Here is a 24,078-nt window from a genome sequence, read left to right on the forward strand (position 1 = left end):
CACATAACCTGCTCATCGATGTTCATACAAATGAGTATGTACGTGTTCGTACAGGCAGCACAGTTATTCTAGTGATGGATGTTGTTGAAAGAAGTGTAGGTCATAACACAGAAAATCTTTTTTCTAAATCTTAATGCGTAAATGCTTCTGAGTAAATCATCTATTTTCACATCTTCATAGCAAAATAAATTGCATGTGCAATTCACTAATCAGGCATGTATTTAAAATGTCTCCCTGCTCAGAAGGTTATTCATGTCATATTTAAACTTCAGTACATTGCAGACTAGGAAGGGTCTGTAAATTTAGGATTGTCTTTTTCTCATGCTGTTTATTTAGTTTTATGTACCATAATTGTTTTCCTTTCCCCCGAACAAGGCTGTGATCTCCTGCCCCTAGATCAATTCATATGGACTTTAATTATCCTCAATAAAAATTAAATTACTCCTCTAAACTAACAGTTTTGCAACTAAAAGGAGTCTTATGTTTACAGCTGTGCCATCTTATTGGTTGAAATTTTCTTCTGCCCACGTTATGCTTGACTCTCCAGCTTTCTGCTAGGTCTGGAGGCAGAAAGCAAGGTGCTGTAAACTGAGACTAGAAATACCAAAGTGAAAACACACACACATCAAATATATATATATATATATATATATATAAAGTACATCAAATACATATACAAGTTTCTAAAAGGTTTCAATCATTCTAAAATTGCACATGATTGCTCTTCAGCTCTCCAAAATGCTTTCATCTAAGAGCAGAAAAAAGTGTAGCTTTCTCAAGTTTTAAAGGCATTGCTGGGGCATGCCTAATAGATTTGTCTAACTCTCTGTGTCTTGATATACGCAGCGTGTTTGATTGTATTCTCCTTAGCACAGATTTTGAAACTGTAAATAAATTTTTGAAGTAAACAGTCACTTGATAATTGCTTAATGAAGTATCACACACCAGCAGTTTTGAATACCAAAAAAAAAAGTTCAAAACTACCGTGTGGTGTCTCTTTTTACTGGAAAAGGGCTTTTACTTTTAAACTTCTGTTATATTTGGAGAGAAGTAATCCCACGGAAAATGATACCAGTACTAATAGGGAACATATTATCTTTCATGTGGGTATTTTTTTCATGTTTAAGGTTTCTTTGTTATTATCTCAGTAGCAAGACTCTCCACAAAGTCTTAGGCAGAAAATCAAAATATGCCTTAAAGCAATAATCTTTTAATAAGTATCAAATGTCTTTCAATGAGATAAAAGAATTCTGTACCATGCTTATACACACACACGCACACACACACTTACTTCACCATTAATCTTATTTTAGAACTTTTCAACAATATTTTCAGGAATATCTTTTTTTTTTTTTTAAACCAAGACTAAATCCTCCTCACAAATTTCAGATAATTAAATATCTAAATACTACTAAAAAATTTATTACAATTGGTGTCTCCACTTGGTGAGGCTCCTTGTTCAGAGGACTTTGGGAGCAGGGACCATGTCCTGTGGCCTCGGACATTTCCATCAGCCAAAATAGGGGCGTTGCTCCAAACTCCATGAAGGCATCAGCTCAGAGGATGGACTCTTTTTTGCACTGATTTTTCAGGAGTGTGGGATGGAGTGCGTTCACACAACCAGACTTTGGGCGAGTAACGGTGAGGTCTGTCGGAGGAGGTGCAAGGAGCCTTCCTCACTCTGTTAATGGACCCAAAGGGACACTGGGCTTCACCATCCCGGCCCAGGTTTGTCCCATGTCATTTTAGGTTCCTGTCCAGGGAAACTAAGTTAGCAGTTTCGTGAGCTGAGGTGCTTTCTATAGGCAGCAAGCATACACAGGCAAGATCCCTAAAATTAGGCTGGGGAAATACCTCGCCAGTCTCCTGCCAAGGACAGGGATGAACGCGGGGGGCACGGTTACTCTGCAGGTGAATGCGGAGGAAATTTGATAAGGGAACTCTGACCAGCCTTAGGCTTCAGCCTGTTTGTGGAGAGGAGAACGATATTTCCCTGCGTCTGACACCCAGATGCGATGCATACCTCTCGGCCCCGCTGCTGGTCTCTGGCTGTGACATGCTGTTTCGGCTTGGCCTGGATAAATGCCAAGTGCCCACCAAAACCACTGTACCACTCCCCCTCCTCAACTGGCCCGGCATTCAGTGACAACAAGCCACAAGTCGCCTACATGCCACAGGTTAGGTTGTCAAAGTTTTTCTCTTTCCTCATGCCCCATATGACAAATACTCCTAATTGCTTCTCGCTTTCATACTTTTCCGTGCCTCCTGGCTAAGACATCTGTCTGTGGCCTTCATGGTTTGTCCTTTCAAAGCTTGGCCTCAGTTGTGTCTGTCTGTGTTTTCTGTTTCTAACTAACTGGAGCATCCCCTCCCCGTCTCCCCTTCCCTCTGTGCCTGCGGAGCGAAAGGCGGGCGCCTGCCAGCTGCTTCGGAGACCGAGCTCTTCGCACCTTTCCCGGCGGCTGAGCGGCACGCTGTCCCGTGCTCGCTACGCCTGGCGCATAACGATGCGCAACCCTCCTCTCTTTGAATAACCCAAAGCATGCATCCCGCGTTGGATCTGAAAATAGAAATATCACCAGCTACTTAGAGGAAAATGCAGTGAAAGGAAAAAGAAAATGAAACCAAATGTGGTTTGTCTCTTTGACAGAGGGGTCCAAATTTCATACCTCCCGACCCAGACCTCCTTTAACATATACGGTGGTGCTAATTTGAGTTGCGAACTGATGATTACTTTTTTAAGAAATCTACATATTAGTGTTGCAAGAAGGAGACTTTGAAAGCCTTTTAAGTATCTTTCTCATTAATTTATTTAATCCTCTGATCTTGCCTCCCTTTAAGTTGTTTATTTTTAAAAGAAAGACAAAAGTGAGCTGGAAAGATTTGTTACTAAAGAAAGGTTTTTTAAACTGTATGTGATACAAAGCAATTAAGAGAACATAAACATAGGTGTGCATAGTACAGAAATACACGGAGTCAGTGTGCTGGCAGAGCTTCCTCCACCGGCTCTAAAGGGAAGCGGTGGACAGGGTGGCAGAGTGCAGGCAGCAGGCCTCTACCTCACACACCAGCCATAGTAAACCCCTCCTTTCTACATGTTTATTGTCTTTCATCAAAATTTTTAAATGCTGAGAGACACCAAAACAAAAGTTTTTTGTAGTGGAGAAGGTGGAACCAAATTCCATGTCTGACGGAAGCTTCCAAATTTTCACATTATTTTTTGTTCTCAGGTGTTTCACAAAAATTTTCAGAAGTGACCTGAGATTCCTGCACTTCACAGTGCTCAGCTTGGGATGTGTAAAGGGATTTCTTTTCCAGAAATTAAATTGCTTATCTGTTTCTAGAAATCAGGTTCCCCCAGTGATACTCAGCACCCAGAAAACCCCCACCAGAGGCACCCAAAACCATTCTATAGTTTTAAATGATTTTTTTCAGATAACCGGGACAGGGCAGGCCTGACTTTTGGATGAAAGAAAACTTAGATGAGCAGGGAAGTTATTCCCCAAGGACTATATCCTCAGTGATACTGTGAGCCAGCAACCCCCGTAGCTTTCAGCATCTCTCATGATCAGACTGGATGTCTTTTGCCCGAGGCTGAAAATCTCTTCCTCTCTAAAACCAAAGAGATGTTGGCTGTGAGTTATGATTAGTAATAGAGTCCATTTGTGGGGAGGTGGGGGGAAGGGGAGGTGATGGACCCAGAATCATAAGATTTTATGTGCTCGGCTTATTTCCAAACAACGGCGAAGGACTGCCCTGGTCTGGGTAATTCACTGCTTAAGGATAAAAACGAAGGGAGAGCACAAGGACCAGCAAAGAGAGAACAAACGAGCAAATGATATGTAAGTAGTCTGCATTCTTTACCAGTGGCATAATTGAAATATAGCAGGTTGAAGGATAAACTCGGGGAGTTACATCGTCTCAAAGGCCACCTGGAAGAAAGATCAAGATTGCTACCGTGAAGTGCTGTCAGGAGAACAAACCCGAACGACCACCTTGGCACAACAGAGCGGGAAGATATCCAAATGCTGCTCAGAGCATCAGCACCCAACTCCTCTCACCCACGGAGTAAGAGGACGACAGCACAGCGATGCTGACAAGGGTGTCGGATGCTCATCCATGGTCAACTCTCACCGGTGTGTCTGGATGAACTGCTGAGAGAAAACGTTCCAACTTTGGAGGCCCAGAGAGGGGGTGAGTTGTGTTTGGCTGGGCTCTAACTGCATCCTTGCATTACTATGCAATTAATTTCTGCCATGGTCTGCTCGAGAGGAGGGAGCGTGCCAGCTCCGTTCCTGGGCAGCCCGGGAGGCTGGAGGAGCTCATGGCTCTCGCTCCGGGGGGTGACCTGCTGGGATGGCTCCGCAGCGCTGCTGCCAGCTCTGCTGGCAACACTGGTCTTCCCAGGATGATGTGCTTTCCTCCTGTGGTGTGGTTCTCTTAGCAGGCTTTATAAGTATGAGAAATCACACAGAAAATGTAGGGCAGGGAGAACACATCAATTTCCACTGATTTCTTGTATCTGAGGAAAGAGATGACTAGAGAAAAATGCGAGCACAGTTTTCCGTAGCATTTTGTACGGCTGCTTTCAATGCACACCTCAAAAGGAAGCAGTGTCTTGCAGAAAATACATAATTCTGTCAAGCTACAGAGGGGAAAAGAATAATTTTGCTCTTGCTTTACCGATCACTATAGTTCTGAAGTCAAGAATAGCATAGTAAAGTAGCACAAGTTCCTGAATGGAAGGAAAAGCAGTGTTTAACCCCCAAACTGGGATGTGCTCCTCATTTCTAATGCGTCCGTCACTAAATCCTTACCTGTAGGGGAAAGATGGGAAAGAGGAGAACAGGTTTAGAACTTCCAGTGTCTGGGATTGCCACTGTTGGCCTCAGTTTTATCAGCTGGTATCACGGGGGTCTGTGGCTCAAAGAATGGGTGCAGAAGAAGAGGGAAGAAGAGAAGCTCCCTGTGGACCCTGCCATCGAGTAACACGTGAGTCCTTTGCGAACTGGCCATGTTTAATGGGGCACAGCACAGGGCACTGGGGCAGCGAAGGCAGCAAAAAGCACTGCTGGCTGGCCTGTGGGGAGGGAACTCAATAGCAGCAGCATCAGGGATTTTTTTCTGGGCTTTCCTGAGGTCCCAGGTGTGGGCTGGCTCCTGGATTCCTGCAGGAGATTTATTTCTGGGCATCCTCCCAGTCTCCTGGGGAGCAGCTGCAGCACACCACAGTTTTTCCAAAGCATGTGAGCGACAGACAGCCCTTGGCCAGCCCAGAGGAGCACGCAGCCTCTGCTGGAGCACATCTGGGTAAAAACTAAGAGAGTAAGCCTGGTTTGGATGTCTGTGTTTCATCTGGAAATCTCACCAAGGGTGAGAGGAGCTCGAGGTCCCTGCACCTTGGAGCTCCTCCCTCCTGGGCACCTGGCAGCTGGTGCCATTTTGTGCTGCAGGCAAGTGGTCTATGAATCATGGAATCATTTAGGTTGGAAAAGAACTTTAAGATCATCGAGTCCAACCATGAAGAACGTGTGTGGCCTGACTCCAGTTGTTCATTGCTTCCTCTGTCTAGCAGAGCCCACTTTGGGTTTATAGGCAATGAGGAGGTACAGGGGAAGGACAAGCAGATGGGGGGGGGCATGCCTGGTTCCAGGGGGGTGTTTTGCACTTCAGTGGTTTTTAATGCTTTTTTTTGTTTTTACGCATATAGACATTTGCATAAACATAATGCCATGCTGAAAAGAAGAACGGTGTTTATGTCACCCTGTTGTATGTGACTGGACACACAAAACAGCAAGGTTCCCTGGTTGCATCGGGTGATAACAGCTAGTGTGCAATCTCCTCATGTGACCCTAAAAGTACTCATAGGTCAGGGCTCTGAAGGAGAAGAACCTTTTCCCAGTCAAGCCTTTTTGTCAAGCATTAGAGGAAATGATTTTCTTTATTCTAGTGATTAAATTACTGCACACAGAAAGTCAACACAGTGAAGCATCTTGCGCATCATTACAGCCCAAGGCAACGAGAGGGTCCACTTCAGCCCTTTGGGAAGATACTGGTGGCAGTGGGTTTTTAGCGGGGATTTATGTTGCCTGGAATGAGTAAACTGAGTCCTGCTAGTTGAGCAGCACAACACATTATCACCCACAACCTGCCTGAGAACTGAAGTGTTGTGCTATGGCTTGGCAAAGTTAACACAGGTTTGAAATGATGAGGAAAACTGTGTCTGGCCTATTTTAACTTTTTTCTTTTGGGACCCTTTTGTGAGCTATTTTTCCTGCTGCGTTTTCGCCTAGTCCCATAAACAAGCCAGGCACACGTTTAGATTTGATCCATTCATCCATCTTACAATATATAAGTCTCTTCCACGTATGATGAATAGCCAGGCCTGGCCTGCTGTTCTGCCTCGTCGCCCCTTTTGGAGCACAGCCTTTGCAAGGGATTTGAGGTGGGGTGGAGTCTGGTTTGTCAGTGAAGTCATGAGGTTAGGTTTTGCTTTGTGGAAAAGAAAGGAGGAGAATGAGAAGGGAATGGATGTTATCACCCCTCTCCCCACCCAACTCGCTGCTGGTGGGCTTTGCGCTTCCTTACAAAACCGCATGTGACTCAGCCCAGCAAACTCCAGAAGCTGGAGTCCGTCAGTCGATGCGATCCTTCCCCTTTTGTACCTTCTCCAGAAGATACACTTGTGTCCCAGCCGGTGATTGTGTGTCCAGAAGGGCTGAGCTGGGCATCTCTCCAGAGGCAAGGCCAAGTGACGCTTTAGGGATGGAAGGCAGTAAAGACTAAATAGTGTTTACTTTATGTTTCTCATCCACAGCCTGCCTTAAATCATTTGTAACAGGGGTGGGGAGGAGGGGAAGGGGGGGTGAGATTGGGATTGTGTGCAGCCCGAATGCCAAGAAGCGCTTTCGCCTTCCCTGGAGAAGAGCTCTGTGGAGCCCTGCAGGGTGTGATCGCTTATTTGGTAATGTGAACGCGAGGAGCAGAAGCACGAGCAACCAGCACAGCAACAGCATTAGGTCAGGGGATTTGGACTTCACTGTGGTCCCACACCCAAGTCAGGCACAAAAGCACACCAGCATACATTCACAGATGTGCACATGCGTGTGCTCACGAAGGCGATTTTGAGTGAAAGAAAGAGAGGAATCGCCATTTCTATCAAATGAGCTGCTTTTCAGGAAAGCAGCAGTGTGCTGCAAGTGCCAGGACCACAGAACCAGATTTTCTTGGGGGCCTGTGGTGAAATGAAAGTAGGTGCCCCACTTCCAAACAGGGCATCAAAGTACTCATCTCGTATAAAAAATTGTTCAGAAATAACCCACAGGCTAAGATCAAAACTGTATTACTTTGCACAGCTACGTGTGCCGACATTGCCTTGACTCTGGTTCTGAGACAGCTTTTGCTGCGTGCTCGTGTGTTCATGAGTGATGTGTGGAACAAACAGGCGCCACCTTCTCCACCACACCTTTGAACCAATTTATTTAAAGGCTAAAGTGTAAACCCCAAATCTGGTGTAAAAGCAAAGTGAAATCACCTTCAGGAATTTGCCAGTGTGACCATTTAGGAGTCTGAAGGAATATTGATTTGAGGCGAATATTCCAAAGTTTGCATTACCCTTTGAAAAGTGCTAATGTAGTTCTTGTCACTTTAAATTAACTTCAGATAAGAGGGACTGACAGAAACATGAAGATGTCTGAACTATATTTGACTGATATTCTGTCAAATATTGCATGGGGTTATGATCCACAACTTTTCCCATCTGCTGCTCAAACCTGAATCCTTGAATGCACAATGGATTAATTACCATATTTTGTTCTGATTTCACTTAGTAGTATAAAAGACTGTGAATGTTAAATGTACCCTTACCTGCCTTCTTTTTCTAAGGGTAAGGTATATGAGGAGGAGAAGGGGGATTCTTCAGCAATTTTTCACACCCGCGTATAATGATTTGCTAAGTGCACCTCGTCTCAAATAATTAGATTCCCAGAAGTTAAGCACAGTAACACAGCACTCAGAATTTCATTCACTCCTTTCCTTGGAGACGTTTTTCCCCCTCAGTAATAAAGGCAACGAGCGCTGATGTAGCACGTTCCATCTGCTGCACTTTACAAGCAGCAGTATAATTACGCGAAGCTTTGCCATTCGGTATCATTGCAGAAGGATACGGCGTGGAGCAGTGGAGGTCAACACTTCCGACTGATGTTCTGTTTCCTAGCAGGCCTGACATTGATTCCCCAGCACCACCTGTCCATCCCAGAAACTCAGACAGACACTCGGTAAACTAGCCTGCCCCTTTCTGCAGCTGGACACTCAGAAAGCTGGATGCCTTAAATTAAAGGCCCCTTTGAAAATCGGGGCAGAATTAACTTGCCAAAAACTCCTTAGTGTTTCAGTGACAAAGCTCAGAAGCCTTTACTAAAAACTCTTTTTTCTTCTCACCTCCTTTTCTCCCAGTACTCTTTGGATGAGCTGAGTTGTCTTGACCTCCAGCTGAAGGAAATAATGTCCACTTTAGCTGATATACTGGAGAAGTAAATCCTGGTAATAGCTGGTTCCTCCACTTTGCAGTGTCCTTAACCCATGTATCTCTTCAGTATTTTTTTCTCTAAGAGAGATGTTGCAGTGACATCCTGGGTTATATTCTGGCACCACACTGCTTAATGGATAGGAACCATTTCTATGTGTGTCTTGTTGGCGCTCGTATTCCTGTGTCAGTGAGAGAGGGTGGTTATCCAGAAATAAGCAAGCTCGATGATGGTGTGAAAGGAAGACAATGTATGAGGTTGGACAGACTTGTAAGATGGAGTCACAAACCATCTCTGATTACAGTGAAGTCAATTCTAGAAGAACTTGATAATAGTACACTTGGGAGTAACTGTGTCCTGTCTTTTCTGTGTTTTTTCAGTTATGGGCGATTTAAGAATAACATTGCCTTTCTCCAGTACTAGAATATTACGTACATTCCTGCAGACATACCCATAGCCATTCCTCTGTACAATTTTTTTCTCAGGTTTTTATTCATGTCATCCTTCTTTCTTCAGTCCTTTTCTTCTGAAATCTCCAAGTCTTGATTTTGGTATTCTTTGCTCCTAGTTTCTTTCTGTGATCACTAAATGTGGGGCACAGCAAGGGAAAGTCCTACATACAAAATACCTCTGTTTTGTTTGGGAGAAGTGTGTGCAGTGAAGGTGCAGGCTTGTCCTTCATATCTAGTTGCCTTTAATTCTGAGATGTGCAGGGGATGAATAAGATATAATGTGATCCTGTGCAGCCTGCTGTAGGTGACCCTGCTTCGGCAGGGGGGTTGGACTAGATGACCCACAGAGGTCACTTCCAACCCCAACCATTCTGTGATTCTGTGATTCTGTGATCCCAAGGAGGGAAAAAAATTAGACTTGAGATACTCTTGAAATAGGTTCTCACTCTTTGGCTGGAAGTTAGTCCTCAGACTGAATGCATTCCTATCCTCTTACAATAGCAAGTAGGTACATGGCTACCTAAATTAGCACATAGGTGGCAGCTACAGGACAGCTGAAAGGACCACTAACCTTTCAAACTGTGCTAAGAAGCACTCAGCTGATGATGCAATCCAATGCCAGCTAATGTTTAGGTGGGATTTTGGAAAACACTGATCATTAAACTCACTCTGCTTCCGCTAAGTCAGTCCCACTGAAAGCTGATGCCTTGAACTTGCTACTGGGGGTCAAAGGAGAAGCCTTCTGTTTTACTGCCACTTTTTGTCTTCTCTTCATCTAACTAGCACCTGGCCCAGTTTAATAATCTACGTTCTGAGTGGTCTAAGGTCATTAGCAAAACCTTAATGGGGACAAGGGTTGCAACATTGGACTGCTATTTCGGGAATCTGTTCCGAAAGGAAAAGGTATGATGTTGCTTTAGACAATCTTGCAAGTGACATAAAGATTAATGAGGGATAGACAAATGCCCTTGCTCCAAAGTCAGCAAAAAATAGAAGGTTCTGTTTAAACTTTTCAAAATGAATTACAGTCAGGTGCTGACTATCAAGAAAAGAAATGAAATCTGAGTTGAAGAGTCTGGAATAATTCTCTGGGTCTTTCCCCAAACCTGTCACTCTTTTCTATGGATATGAATATTAAGGGGTAACAGAATCCGCAAGTCCACACGTCCTGAGCTTGTGAGGCAAGTCATGGACTCAAAAAAGATCACTTAGGAGCTGCAAAGGTAGTTGGATATTTAGAAAACACTGGTATTTCAACCTGATTAATGGATGTAGAAGGGAAAAATATTTGGGTTTTTGTATGTTTTTTAGAGTCCAGATTTATCTGTTGGAGCTGGTAGAAGAAAGGGTAGAAGAAAGATCTCTGCTGCAAACATCTTTATGCATATGATGAAGGCTAACTACTGGAAGTTACAAACACAGATTTTTATTTTAGCAAGGCAATTCAGCTCTATTTGAATTGTTTAGGCAAGATAATTTAATATTATATTCATGTGTTGACTGACAAAACTACAGTTTGTGTACGTGTAGGTGCTACAAATATATTTACCATGTGGAAAGAGGTCAGAACAGTTTCAGAACTGTTTAGTGGAGCAAATCAGAGGCAGGTAAGAATGAAAACCAAGTAATGAACCACTGTTGCTGCTTATTTTCGAAGCAAACCATTGGAGCACTGTAGACCAGCTTCATGCTATGTTCCAGAATATGTTATACAGGCTTGGCTTTTATTTAACCTTAGTTTTAACTAATTTTATAGTGTTTGTAAATTTACAAAGCCTTGGTGTTACTCAGGTTATAGCCTGGCAGCAAGTTTCAAGTGATTAGGTCTTTTCTTTAAGGTGGAGTCAACATCTGCTGAGAGATATGGTGAAGTGCTGTACTGTTTGAAAAATGCATTTTTAGCTGTCCTTCTTTTGTAAAATATTTTGTTAGTGATGTATTTTCAGATGAACAATTGTTTTCTTTTTAAAAAAATGTCAGTGTTGTTGAATTCCATTTTCAAAGTACAAGTTATCATGGGAAGCAAAAGAGTAATCTCAGTTTAGTAAACTCTTAGGCAGCAACTAGTGACCCAGCCTGCCCAAGACCACGCTTGCGAGTTTATATTCAGAGAGCGAAACAAATAAATGCTCCCATAAATGACTTTGGAGAGAATTCTGAATATTTCTTCGCTTCCCGTCTTGCCTTACAAATGCAGTGTGCACCCTGACAAAAGAGAAACCACAGAATGTGCAGAATGTCAACAAGATCCTGGGGTCTGATTCCCACTAGTTTTACTGGGCTCAGAGTCGGGTACTTATTGCCCAGAGGACTAGACAATAGGGTCATTCCTTCTCCTGAAGAAGCAGAAAATGAGGTATTTCCTCTGCGTGTTCCCCAGGCCCGCTGCAGGACATGCAAAGCGTTTACAGTGCAATACTCACGCGCTGCTCTATGCTCACGCTGAATCACTGCGCGCTGGCTACTCGCACTGCGTGCTCATGTGAACTTCACAGTCACATGAACATTCATGAAACCTATTGAGTACAGGTGGGTTTTGCATTGGAAACATGTGAAAACATGTGTTTTGTATGTTGTTCTTTATATGAAGGCTTGTGTCCAACAACCTAATTATTTTTATTTAAGTATTACCTCACTCTTACTAGCATAAGCAAAGTGCCAGCACCTGCTCTTTACTGGGCTCTGTAATGTTTCTTCTGTCCTCACCTATCTTACAGAACAAAGGGGGACCATTTTCACTATAAAGGAATTTACTGCATTGTCACCATCTGTGCCGCAACAGAGGAGACATGAGCCAGTATAATCCCATTCTTTGGCCGTTGAGGTTGACTGTATTAACTCACACTGCTGTACTTGGAGCATCCCTCTGAAGTCCCCTAAAGACATCCAAGAAGGAGTTGTTGCGCTTGCGCAACTACAAACCTTTTTATACCTTTCAACAAGGCAGTCTCCGGATGAGCTAACAGTCCCTCCTCTTAAAAAATCTATGAAGGTAGGAATGATGTTTTTTGTCAACATCATGCAGAGAGAGAAATCTTAGAGGTAAAACAAAATACTTTCCATTAGATGTTCTCCTGGTTTTCTGCAGCCACACTGTTATTTGGAAGATCTCTCATACGAGGTCAGAAGACAAGGAGGAGTTTGTGACCTTGCTCCTGCAATACCCGCCAGAGAACCCCAGGCCTGACTCACAACATAGGGCAGAACTGTTGAGTGACAAGCAGCTTGCATGGACTACAGAGGGAAACTGAACTATAACTTGCAGAAAGACCCACCCAACCCCTCAGTTTCCCTTCTTCCTTGCCTGAATAGCACCGCGTCTACCATCATTCTACTCTTCCACCTGCAGTCGCTATTCGGTGTGCACCAGATTCCCTCCTGTACCAACTCTCATTGCCTTGTCCCGTGCTCTGCCCTTGTTCCCAGTGACTCGGGCGTTTGTGCTAGTAACTTGTCTGACCCTGAGCTTCCTTGCACTCATGTCTTCAGTTTTTCAGTCATGTTCCAGATCACCAAAAACTGAGATGGCCATCTACCAAGGGATAATTCCTCATCAGCTGTCAGATGTCCCTCTTTGCTGGATCTCTTCGGTCCCTGCTAGATAACTGTTTGTTCCCTTCATCTGCCACTCTTCTTCGTGACCACTGGCTCTTCTCTCCCGCTGTAAGGTTGTTGTCAGTCTCCTGCTCTGAATCACCCTGGGATCCTCTGTCCTGATGTCATGCTTCAGACTTTCTCTGATGGAAATCCTGTGACCAGGCTGACCTCCTCCATGACAAATCCATTCTGTCCTTGCTCAGCTCTGAGTTTCACAAACTGAACATCTACATTGCTCCTACGTGAGGACACCCTGGCAACTGCTATCTAGCTCCCTCTGAAAACTGATTTCATTTATATCTATTTTTTCTCACATAGGAGTTCACCTTTTCTGGTTTAGCTTCCACCAATCAGTCTTCTGTCAGTGTCCCTACTGACATCATCTCTCATTCTACCTTCAGCCTCTTTGATCTGTCAGGGACCTCCAGTGCAGACAACTAGATGCCTCAGCTTTATGTAAGCCAATGTTTGTTTTCTCTTGCTCCTCTCTCTGTGTCTTGTTCTTGAGCAATTCCCTCTGCGTTTGATTTCAGCTATCGTCTTTGATTCCCTGATCCCTCCTTCTACTGTACTTTGTTTCTTTCAGTCCAAGTTAAAATCTCATCATGTCTCTGCGATAGCTCTTTACGGTGTCCAATGATCAGCACAAGATGGACTTGTGCTGGACTGCTTTCTCTTAATACTCTGCATCCAATTTCTCTTTGTTGACCCTTTTTACATAACTTCTCTGAGATACTCTTCTCCTGACTCATTTGCTTGTTGAAACTCTTCTCATCTGATTGCAACACCTCTCTCTCTGGTCTAGCCCTGTCTATCTCCTCTCACACTTTTTCTGGCTGGTGCTCATTTTTCATCACATGGACCATATCAACTTTCTTTTTGCCTTCCTCCACTACCTTTCCTTATCTACTGTAGCAAGCAGCAGCTGCTTGTCTCTGCCTTCAGCACCCTTCAGGGTTTCTTCCCTCTCCACCCATTTCCTGTTCTTCATTTCCTAAAAAACAGGTCCTGTTCCAGGTGGTCCAAGACGTCCGTGTCCATAGCCAAACTTTCATGCCAGATAGATACCCACCATTCTTGAGAAGAGCTCTGCATGCACACTGCACAGCTGCTGAGTTGTTCTACTTCAAAATCTCCCTTAGGGCTCTCCTTTTACGGGATGACCACTGAAAACTCAGCTGTACTGAGGCCACTGTCTATCCTGTTGACAGTCTAACTCTTTCCCTGCATTTCCACATGTCTCTGTAGCTATCTCTTGACTCTGGACTGTAAAGTCTTGTCTTTGTTGTTGTTTTCTGCTTGTGCAAAGCCTTTGACTGTGGGCTCCTAGTCCATGACTCCTAGAGGATGTCAATACACTCAAGTAATAGGGAACATGAATACTGCAACCGAGCCAAGGCTCTTGGAAATCTTCGTGAGTCAGGGTGTTCAGAATCTGAACCTAGCTCCAGCCACAAATTTTGCAGTTGGCCTGCAACTCTGCAAAAGGTTTGTGTAAAAGTCATTTTGGAACGTCCCTGAAATTAAGGGGTGGTGTTGGAATCCGCATCCAAATTTCACAGCTGTAGGTCACCTCTCAAACACAGATATTTGGAAGACAGTGAGGGCTGTGCTGTAAGCAGCTACATCGGCGATGAGATATTGCCTCTGTTTTTTGCCGTCTGTGTTTTTGAAATGCTTGCTACAAGGACAGCTGTGAGGCAGATGCCGTTCTGAGTTCAGATGTGGAATGTTACAGGGTCACTCTGCTTACCTTATCATAAAAGAGCACGCGTTTTTGTGCTCTTCATGTACTGGAAAACAAATCCATGACAAATACTGTATTGTGTGCAAGGGCTTTGGGTGGGGGAGAAGAAGGGAAGGGTATCTCATCCTTAGGGGCTGCTGGTGCTAGGCACCACGAAAGAAAGCCCTGCTTGTCAGCCACACTTAGAGATACAGGCCCCAGCGTGAGGCACCTGCAGCAGCTTAGGGATGGCTCTGTGGGTGAGTGGTTGTGTACCAGGGGCTGGGGCTTCTTGCCTGCCACACGAAGGCAGGAGCTCTGGCAGAGCTCAACTATTGCAGCAGGGGAATCCGGGGGGTGCACAGCCTGATGACATGGGGTGAGGACTTCTCAGATGCTTTTACAGGACTTCTGCAAGAGGCAGAACATAGTGTGGTCCCAGACTTTGGTCTGTATTGCTACTCACACAGAAAGAAAGGACCTATCCTGAACTGGTGGGGGGGGGGTAGATGTGTTACAGGTTGGTGATGCTGGTGGTGTCAGCTCAGCAAAGTGGGGGTTTGTATCTGCAGAATGGATCTTGGGTACAGAGGGAGTAGAAGGTGGTCAGAGATGGGATGAAGACCATTGGAGAGGAGCTGAGGCTTGGGGTGTGTGGTGGAGGATAGAATGACAACAAGCAAGTGGGTCTGAAGCCTAATGAGACAGAGCAGAAGGTGGCAGAGCCAGGAAGCAGTGAGGATTGCTGAACTAGGAGATGTGGGCTGTCTCGTGCGGGGCCGGGGTCAGCTGGCAGGGGAGCGGGGCTGCTGGGGCCACTGGGGCTGCACGACAGGGGTGCAAGCGATGGTGCGGGTGGCACGGTAAGGAAAGGCTGGTAGCAGGGCCAGAGCTTGGTCAGGGAGAAGGGGGGAGAGGCAGAAAAGGAGGATGGCTGAAAAAGCCAGAAAGAAGAGCTGCAGAGAATTTTTCTCCACCTGGCTCTTTTCTTCACCATGAATAAGCTTTCAAGCCTGAAGAAAACCTTTGCCTTTTACTTCCCTGTGACTTTTTTCCCAGTGTCTCTGCATCTTGGAAAATCGGGTTGAGCTGTGTGAGCGAGGATAAGAGAGAGAGGATTGGAGAAGTCTTACAGCACTGGAATCCCACCAACTTGTCTGGGCAGCTGTTACTACTGATTATGTGTGCTATATTCATGCATGCTACATTTCCCATGTTAGCTGCATGGTTTGGAGCCTACAGCTGCAGTCAAAGGTTTTGGGCTGCGTTCTTTCAGCTTACTGGCCTGTGTAGTTTGTTACAGGAACAGCTACAGATTCCAAGGCACACAATAGATGAAAAACAGTGCAAATGGAGACTCATACCTGCTTGCTCCTCTGGCTAATATGTCTGTCCACCCTTTGTACTTAGTTTCCTTCATGGTAGGGTCTCTGCACCTGTATAAGTTGAACGTTCAACATACTTGGCACGGGCATGAATATGGAGATGTTGCCCACCACCACATTCGTGCACAAAGTTGTCAAGACAAATACAGGGTCATATCCTGCTGCTATTCGATGCACAGAACTCCTATTAGGAGTCAATGAGAGTTCTGCATAAAGAATCAATGGAAAGATGTGACCCCTTCCAAATGGAGCAGTCTGTGGTCTAAATTGCACTACATTTGTTGTGCACAGAAGATAAACCCCACATTTTTTCCTGACTATCCCTTTTTGATAGCATGCCCTTTGGAATGTGCTTTTCCACCCCACTGTATCTAACTAGCATCATGAGATGGATTTCAACAAAGGCACAGTAAAATCATCCAGGGTGGGGGTACCTGGTTGACTTTTTAAACACACTTATAAATATTATTGCTGATTATTCACACGTGAGCTCTCTGCATGGCAGATTTTAAACTATATTAGAAAAAAACCCACAGAAATTAAATAAAATAAAGGTGTTATTAAACATGTGGGGATATCATCATTATACCTACAGGTAAAAATCACTGTCTGAAATCACCTCAGAGGGATATGGACTGAAAGAAACTGCTAGTTTGACTGGTGGTTTAGAGGATGTTCTATTGCTGAGCTACTAAATAAATCCCCTTTTGCCCTGCACTGCCTCTAGCAAGCCCTTAGCCTTCCCCACTCTGTCTTCCCCACACTGTTTCTCTATTTTTCCTCATAATCTCAGCCCTGATTCTCTTTTTCCCGTTCTTCTGAATGTTGAAGTCATGACCTTTGTGGTTTATAGGCCACAAGAGACTGAGCTAAATGTGTTAGCACAGAGTCAAAACAAGTAATAGCTGGCCAATTAAATTAATAATCCATATTGTTACAATGTTTAACCACGGCTGTTTCCTCAGTGGTCTGTTTAAATCACAGCCAAGTCCTGACCTATTAAAATGAATAACTGGAATTATGAGAAACTCCATTTAATAAACACAGCAAGGAACGCAACACAATCGGTATGAAATATTTATTACCACTTTAAGGAGCAGCTAGTTGAGATTTAAGATTGGATTAATGAAGGGGTTTTAATTTCTGGCTAAGACTAGAAAGCTTAAACCTGGAACATTTCCTCAATTTCCTGGTATGGCTTTGCAGTGGGCAAGATTCGAGATGGGAGCGTACGATTCGATTCATGCTTTCCCCTTGCAGAGCTCTCTCCAGACACGTTCGATGCAGGAGGAGATCAAAGCAAGCAGGCTCCAGACAAGTGGCTCAAGTGGCTTGAAAAAACTCTGGGGAATAAGGGCTGGAGCACTAGACGTGAGCCTTTGGATTTTAAAATGAGCACTCCTGCCAACTGCCATCCTATGGAGAGCAATGTTAATGGAAGGCTGGTACATTCCCAGTGACAACGGCTCGTGTGCATGCATTTTTTTGCAGTATGTCTCAGGGCTAGAGGAGGGGGAGAGAAAAATCTCTTCTCTCTGAAATTTGTCAGACAAAATCTCAAGCTGGGAGCAAACCCTTATTGTTTCAAACGGCCCAAGTATTGTTTTTCTTAAGTGCAGAACTACCAAGATTTTGCTGTTTTTATTCATGCTGCATGTTCATCTTCAGGGTTTCTCCAGTCAACATGAAAGAGACTGTTCTTCAATAGAATTAAAATGTTGCCAGGGTTGAAAAATAGTCTACCATGCCCAAGCACAAATTGGGATATTATTTTCCTTTTGTTTTCTGCTCCTTCTGATGTAGTAATGCTGAGCAGGTTAATAACATGCAAATCCTGGCACAATGGAGCTGTTTGGAGGTACCATGTCGAGGGGCCATGTAATAATTGCTCCGGGCTACACAGACACCTGGAGCATCATCTCTGCGACGATGGATCCTTCCCATCATTTCCACCATAATGGTTCCACACCATAAATTGGCATGATCCGTCAGAAAGGCTCTGATGCATTAAACCACTGCCCTAATTTGAGTAAATACAGGCTGCTGCCATTGCCTCCAAGGATCTCATTTTCAGCATGTGCTATGATGATACCAAGAATGATATACATTTCCTCCTCCCCTCCCTCTTTTGATTCTTAATGAATAGCCCCAGCCTGAGAGCTGGAGAGGCAGAAGGCTTTTGGTCAGCTCTGGGCAGCAGGGCCACAGAGGAAGCAAGCTCCTCCATGCTCTTGCTATAGCACCTTTGAGCCCAAAGCTGGCGGGACCCGTGACTCGGGGTGGTACACTTTCAACCCATTCAGCCCTGTGGAGAAGACAGGCCAGCAAAACCCCTCGCCCCTTCGCTGGCAGCCTCAGCTATGACCCTGATTACATCAACAGCTCTTTTCTTCACACAAAGTGGTAGACAGCATCTCATCGTGTTCTCGGCACATGTTTGTCCCATACATCACATCTCTCAGCTCAGGGATTTCTCCTGGATGTTGTTTCCCAGTTCAAGCCAGCTGAAGATATCTGCAGTGCAGCACCAGACTTCAGAGACTGAGCAAAGTCTGAATGCTGGTCTTGCTTAGCCTCTGCAATGCACAGGAGCCAAAAGGAAAGGCGAGCAGATGATGCCTTGATGGTCACCAGACAGCCAATGGCAAAGACGGGACAGAACCTCAAATTTCTGGGTGCTCGGATTTCTGTTGGAAAATATGTTCACAGGAATGCATTAACCTGGGATATTTCCAGTGCTTTAAATTAAAAATTAACTGGATCTTTGGTTTTTTAGCTGGCTTCCAGTGTTATAAATCTCTTCACTTCTCTGCATTGTTAATGAAAGTAGTTTTGTTTTCCTGATTGTTTTTTGTATAAGAACATCTCTTGAACTGTGAGAAATTAAAGCGCATTTCTGTGGGCCTAAGGGAATGAGCTCCCTCCTTCGTGAGAAAATTACACGCCAGGCGCTTCCCTGCTGTCTTTTGTAAACATCCTCGTGCCCGCGAGTGCTACTGTGCTCACGCACAGGATATTCAGCGTACAGGGCGTGCAGCAATGGTGTGTCTCCAGAAACACGTAGCAAGTTATTTATGTCCTGAAACTGTATGCAAAAACTAGTGTGAATGGATGTGACGTGGCTCGACTGGGTCTTCAGCGTCCCAGGCTTGTGCCTGGTGTGACTGGGGACAGCCCTGCCACCAGAAGTGAACTTTGGCTGAGGAAGTTGCTCCACGGTGCATCTGGGCCAGCTGCCTGTCGGAGAGGGAAACCGCGGCAAGCTTTTAGCCAGAGGCTGGCACGGGCGAGCTTTGCTGCCCTGACAGCCCCCACGCTCAGCTTGCGGAATCCCGGGAAAAGCTGCCAGCCATTATGCCTTCCAGGATCCGGAAGTAAAATTACAGTTCTTTGTGTTATCTGGCTGCACTTTTATTGGTTTATTCTGTGTTTTCCTTACTGAGCCTTTAGGCTCCATTTCACGTTGTTGTCTCTTGCTGTTCTTTCTACGGTTTCCTTCAAGGCTCCCTCCAGAAAGAAGAAGGGCACAACCATCCGAAGGTTAAAACAGAACATTTCTTTGACATCACGTTGCCTCATCTCATTTCCCCAGGTTTCGCTCCTCTTGTAGCAAGCCCAGGTCCTCAGAAAGCTCTTTATGTTGCTTACGTACCCGGTACGTAAATTTTAATCTGGGTTTATGTACCTGCTCCCAGCTGCAGCTCAGCCTTCCAGGCAGGTCATCATCTCTCCCTGCATTCTCCTGCCTGCATGTCTCAGCTGGGTGCTCCCTCCCCAGTTTCAGACCAAAAGAGACGTGGCAAACTGAGCACTTTAAATGTTACAACCTTGTTCGTTGGCCTTTCCCCAGCTGGCATGGGTGCCAGGGGGCTCCCACAAGCATTTTAGGTACTGTGGGTGTTTGTCCTGTACCCCACAGATGTACCAATGTGGTCCCTGTGGCCTCTCACTACTATGATGAACGTCCCAGGCAGCTGAAGGGCCTTTCCCAAGACCTTGCACTGGACACAGCGGGCTGGGACCTCCATCGTCTCAGAGCCTCTTTGCAGTCCTGCAAACCATCATCTCTCCCAGGGTGCCTGAAAATCACAGAACTCTCGACAATGGGCAGATTACATATAGGGCAGATTCCCTGGAAGCCAGAATTGATATTTTTATTTAGGCTTTTAGCAGAATTACCACAGGGAATGAGAATCTACTGGGCTACCTTGCAGGAGAATACATGTGTGAATTTTCCCTGAGTAAAACCCATGTCCAAGCTAGGGTAGATTTCCTCAGTTTCCCTTTGCTGCTCACACTGAGTATCTTCTACCACAGCCTGTTCTGTGCAGCGGCACCAGTACCAGCGCAGAAGCTGCTGGTGCCCTGAGCACAATATTTGAGAAATCCCATCTCAGTAGGGTTGCAGGACACGACACTTAAAATACCTGTGGTGACTGGAATGAGGTCTCCTAACTCTGGCCAGCCCAGAGGAGCTGAGCCGGTGTCCGCAGCAGGAAGGATGCCCAGCAGAATTGCTCCGGAGCAGGGAGGGAGCCTGGGAACTCTCTGCTTGGCCACGTTGTCGTCGTCGACATTGTGCAAGTCGACCTAGGGAAGAGCTGCTCTGAAGTTTGATGAAAACAATGATTAGTCTTCTATGGTGATCAGTGGACATCTGCAGCAAGGCTAAAGTAGGTGTCATGCCTGAATGTCGAATCATTTTTCTAAGGCGATAGAAAAAAACACCTGGGCTTGGCAGCAGTGTTGGTCTCCAACCCAGTACAGTGCTCTACAGCATCCCGATGGAGGACCTGTCCATGTGGCAACCCAGATTTATTCTGCCCCTGTTTCTGCCTACCATCCTTCAGTGATTTTCCCTCACCTTTATAGGGAAATTTCTAGGAAAGCGAAGTTTTTCTGGTTCGATTTGGATGTGAAGTGTTTCAGAGCCCTTGCTAGCAGCTCGCTGTTCTGGTTTGCTTGTTGCAAATGAGTTTGACGGAAACATAAAAGGCAGGTCAGAGCAAAAAAAGAAAAACTGTAAAAAGTAATGGAAAAAATTGATCAGGCCCACATAATTTAAAGACAAATATTGTTATTTAATTCCAGTGTTCTCTTTTGGAGTGTGAGAACATAGATGTTGTTATTTTTAAAAGGAAGCAATATGACAGCCCATTTAATTTCCTCCGAAACAAGACAATCTGGCTTGCCAAATATAGCCTGACAAAGAAAAACAGAAATTTCCTGATCAAAGATCCAAGAGTGCAGCGCTCCGCCTTAAATCCCTCCCACCTATTAGGCCCCCCTTTAGACAAGACAGAGAAACAAATTTCTCACACATCAATGATGCCTCCATAATCAATTTCAAATAGCCCCTTGCATAGGGATGCAAATCTTAGCTTTCTCTTAATAAAGCATTTTAGAAGATGGATGTACTGATCTGATATTATTAAACGAAAAGTGGTCTCTTTTTAATCTAGAGATGCAGGGGCGTTAGTAACAGAGTGAATCAAAGGCCTGGTCTCTTTCTCTTCCTAATTATCAATAGTGTTTTATAATCTTATTAATATTGATACACAGTATACTGAAGATCTGTTAACGTATAATGTATGTGGAGGATAATTAACGAGATCCGAGTCAGATCAATCGCCTATTTGACAGCAAACGGTGTGTGGCTTATAAATTATACATATGCTAGGTATGGCTAGAAATGTTTAAAGTTTCAGTCCAATCCTTCCAGTACAGCACTGGGAAAACTGATGAACTTAAAGGCACAGTCCCTCGCCTGTTAGGTTTATACCGTACACTCAGAGGAATAACTCTTATTTAAAAATCAAAGAGTTCCATTAACTGCCAAGATCTCAAAGCAGCACAGAAAACACACCTTCTCCTTGTGAAGTGCAGCTAAACAAAAGGCAAAATCTTGTAAGAAAATGGATGATTAATAAAAGTGAGGTAATTTTCCTTTTGATTTCTGAGAGGAGGTAGCACACAGGATGTTCCAAATGACAGAAATGATCCCACATCTTCACACTGGCCTTTAACAAGGTTAGACTTGCTAGTGCAGTAAATACAATTAATAATCCCAATTAATATTGCATGTTTTGGTAGGTTTGAGAGCATGAAAGCTTTCCACAGATTACTCCTCACTCCCCAAAGCAGACATGGCGTGATGAGACGAAGAGATGGAAATGTGGAAATAAAACTTTCCTTTTTTGTTGTTGCAGAGCTCCTGATAAGCGTGGGGCTGAGATGAAAGCAGATGTCAGGTTTAACAAAAATAACATATTATTATTATTAATAATTTACCTCAGGGGTACGACCCAGTGCAATAATGACTGCTCGAGGCTGTGAAACTTCACCGGCGTTGTGAAAATGGCTCAGACTTGCTCAGCTTTTCCACAATAGACCTTGGGGCAAGTTCAGCGATGGTGTGAGGAGATGCGATTCCCAAGATGGAGAGACCGCATCACTCCCTTGTGTTTCACGTCGGAAGGCTTGGATCAGATTAACTAGCTAGGAATTCACCTTCCTCTGGAATCAAACTTCTACTGATGTCAGTAGGAGTTTTGCTTGAGGGAAAACACAGGCGGTGCCATGCCAGATCATGCCTGAGATAGGATATACTTCATCCAGTGCCCTCTCTGATGGGAATCAGCACCCAATGCTGTGGAGGAAGACACAAGCTGGGGCTGCCCTCAGCCATGGTGTGGATAAATTCCCTCCATAGCACGGCCCAGACGATGCCCATCACTGGACAACGCGAGGAGGACCGAGCTGGTGGCTCCAGTCGTCTTGGTTGCTCTCAACAACACATACCTCGTAAACCTGCCTCACAAGAAATTTTTGATAGGTATCTTTGGGTCAGAATCCAACAAGATCTTGCTTTGCCTTACCCCTAGTAGCAAATGATTTATTCACGAAGACAGACTTGGGGGGGGTGGTTCTTTCCCTCCCCCCTGGCCCTGAACCGCTATATAATCTGTATGCCAGTATAAAACCCCCTCCTTTTAGAGGCAAGCCAAGTGCTCTGCATAACAACATGACAAGCCCCAGACTTGTGCCTGTACACAGCCTTTTTTGAAGCTAGAGATTCAGATCCACCCAACTTACCCCTGGAAATCCAATGAATCTCAACAGCCTTACCCGAAAACCAGTTTGCACAAGCTGACAGTTCAGTTGTAATTAAGCCTTTAACGTATGATTATGCGTGAGCTTGTGCTTGTTGCAACAGAAGCCCTGATGGGCAGACAGGAGCCCCAAGCCGGCTACCGGTGGCAATACCTGGATACCGCAGAATTGCCCGATGGAGACTCTCAGGATTAGCAAAGCTTTACCTGAGTCATCCCCCGTACAGCCCTTGTAGGGCCATCTCCATCAAAGTGGCCAGCCTGTCTGTGGTGTGGCCAGTAAAAGATTTGCCCTGTTAAGGTAAGTGGGGGAAAATTGCTCTGCGCTTTGCCAGGCGAAGTGTGAAATACAGGATCCGTCACAGAGAAGGGCAGGAAGGGCTTGCTAGATTACAAAGGCCATTACTTAATGGCTGTGCCGTCCCTTGAGCCAAGGTTTAAAGTAAATTATTTAAATTATAATATTATGCCCTTTCCCCTGAGAGGTTCATAGGGCTACGCTAGCATGAATGAGGGAATGCTCACAGCCTCCAGATGAGGCAGCCACGGCACACCAGAGCTCTGGCTGGAGTGCTCAAAATGGCTGTAACTTCAGAAAAATGGACCCCAAGCCAAAAGCAGCAACAGTTCTGATACAAGTGAATTCCTCACAGTTTCTGAAGATGAGTCAGTTGCTAAATCAGGTAAAACTGCTCTGGTCTCCTGACTCTCCAGCACTGTGTTTGAATCATTAGACTCATGCTTCCTTTTGTCCATTAGTGGCTTCATTTCTGTCTCATAGCATTAATTCAGGCTACGCTGCTTGCAGTGCTCCATATAAATGAGTTTAAGACCACACAGGTTCACAGGAATCAATGTGGTCAGGAAATGCTGTTCTCTCTCACTTGCACCTTCCCATAAAGGATCCACTGGAAGATTTTTAATTATGTCCTGTTGCCTTGATCAGGTTACTGGAGTGGTCAACGCCTGGACAGAGTCTGGGCTTACCTGTCCCTTCAGCCTACTTCCCTGTCATGCTCTCCAAGTTGCCTTCGTTCTCATTTTACAGTTTCATTTTTCATTCCATTTTCTTGACACAGTTTAGCCTTGGTTAACTATATTGAAATAATATGTCAAAAATATTCTTAACTGTAGGTCAAAACTGCTTCTCCAGTTAAGTGCTCTAATCACGCGTCTTTGCTAAAATGTTTCTCAATGGAAAGTCAAGATCAGAAGTCTCTTCTTTGTCCCTCTTTTCCCCCAGACGACAGGGATGTCCACCCATGAGTGCTGTGACCATAC

This window comes from Opisthocomus hoazin, chromosome 6, assembly GCF_030867145.1.
Source record: "Opisthocomus hoazin isolate bOpiHoa1 chromosome 6, bOpiHoa1.hap1, whole genome shotgun sequence".
Taxonomy (NCBI): Eukaryota; Metazoa; Chordata; class Aves; order Opisthocomiformes; family Opisthocomidae; genus Opisthocomus; species Opisthocomus hoazin.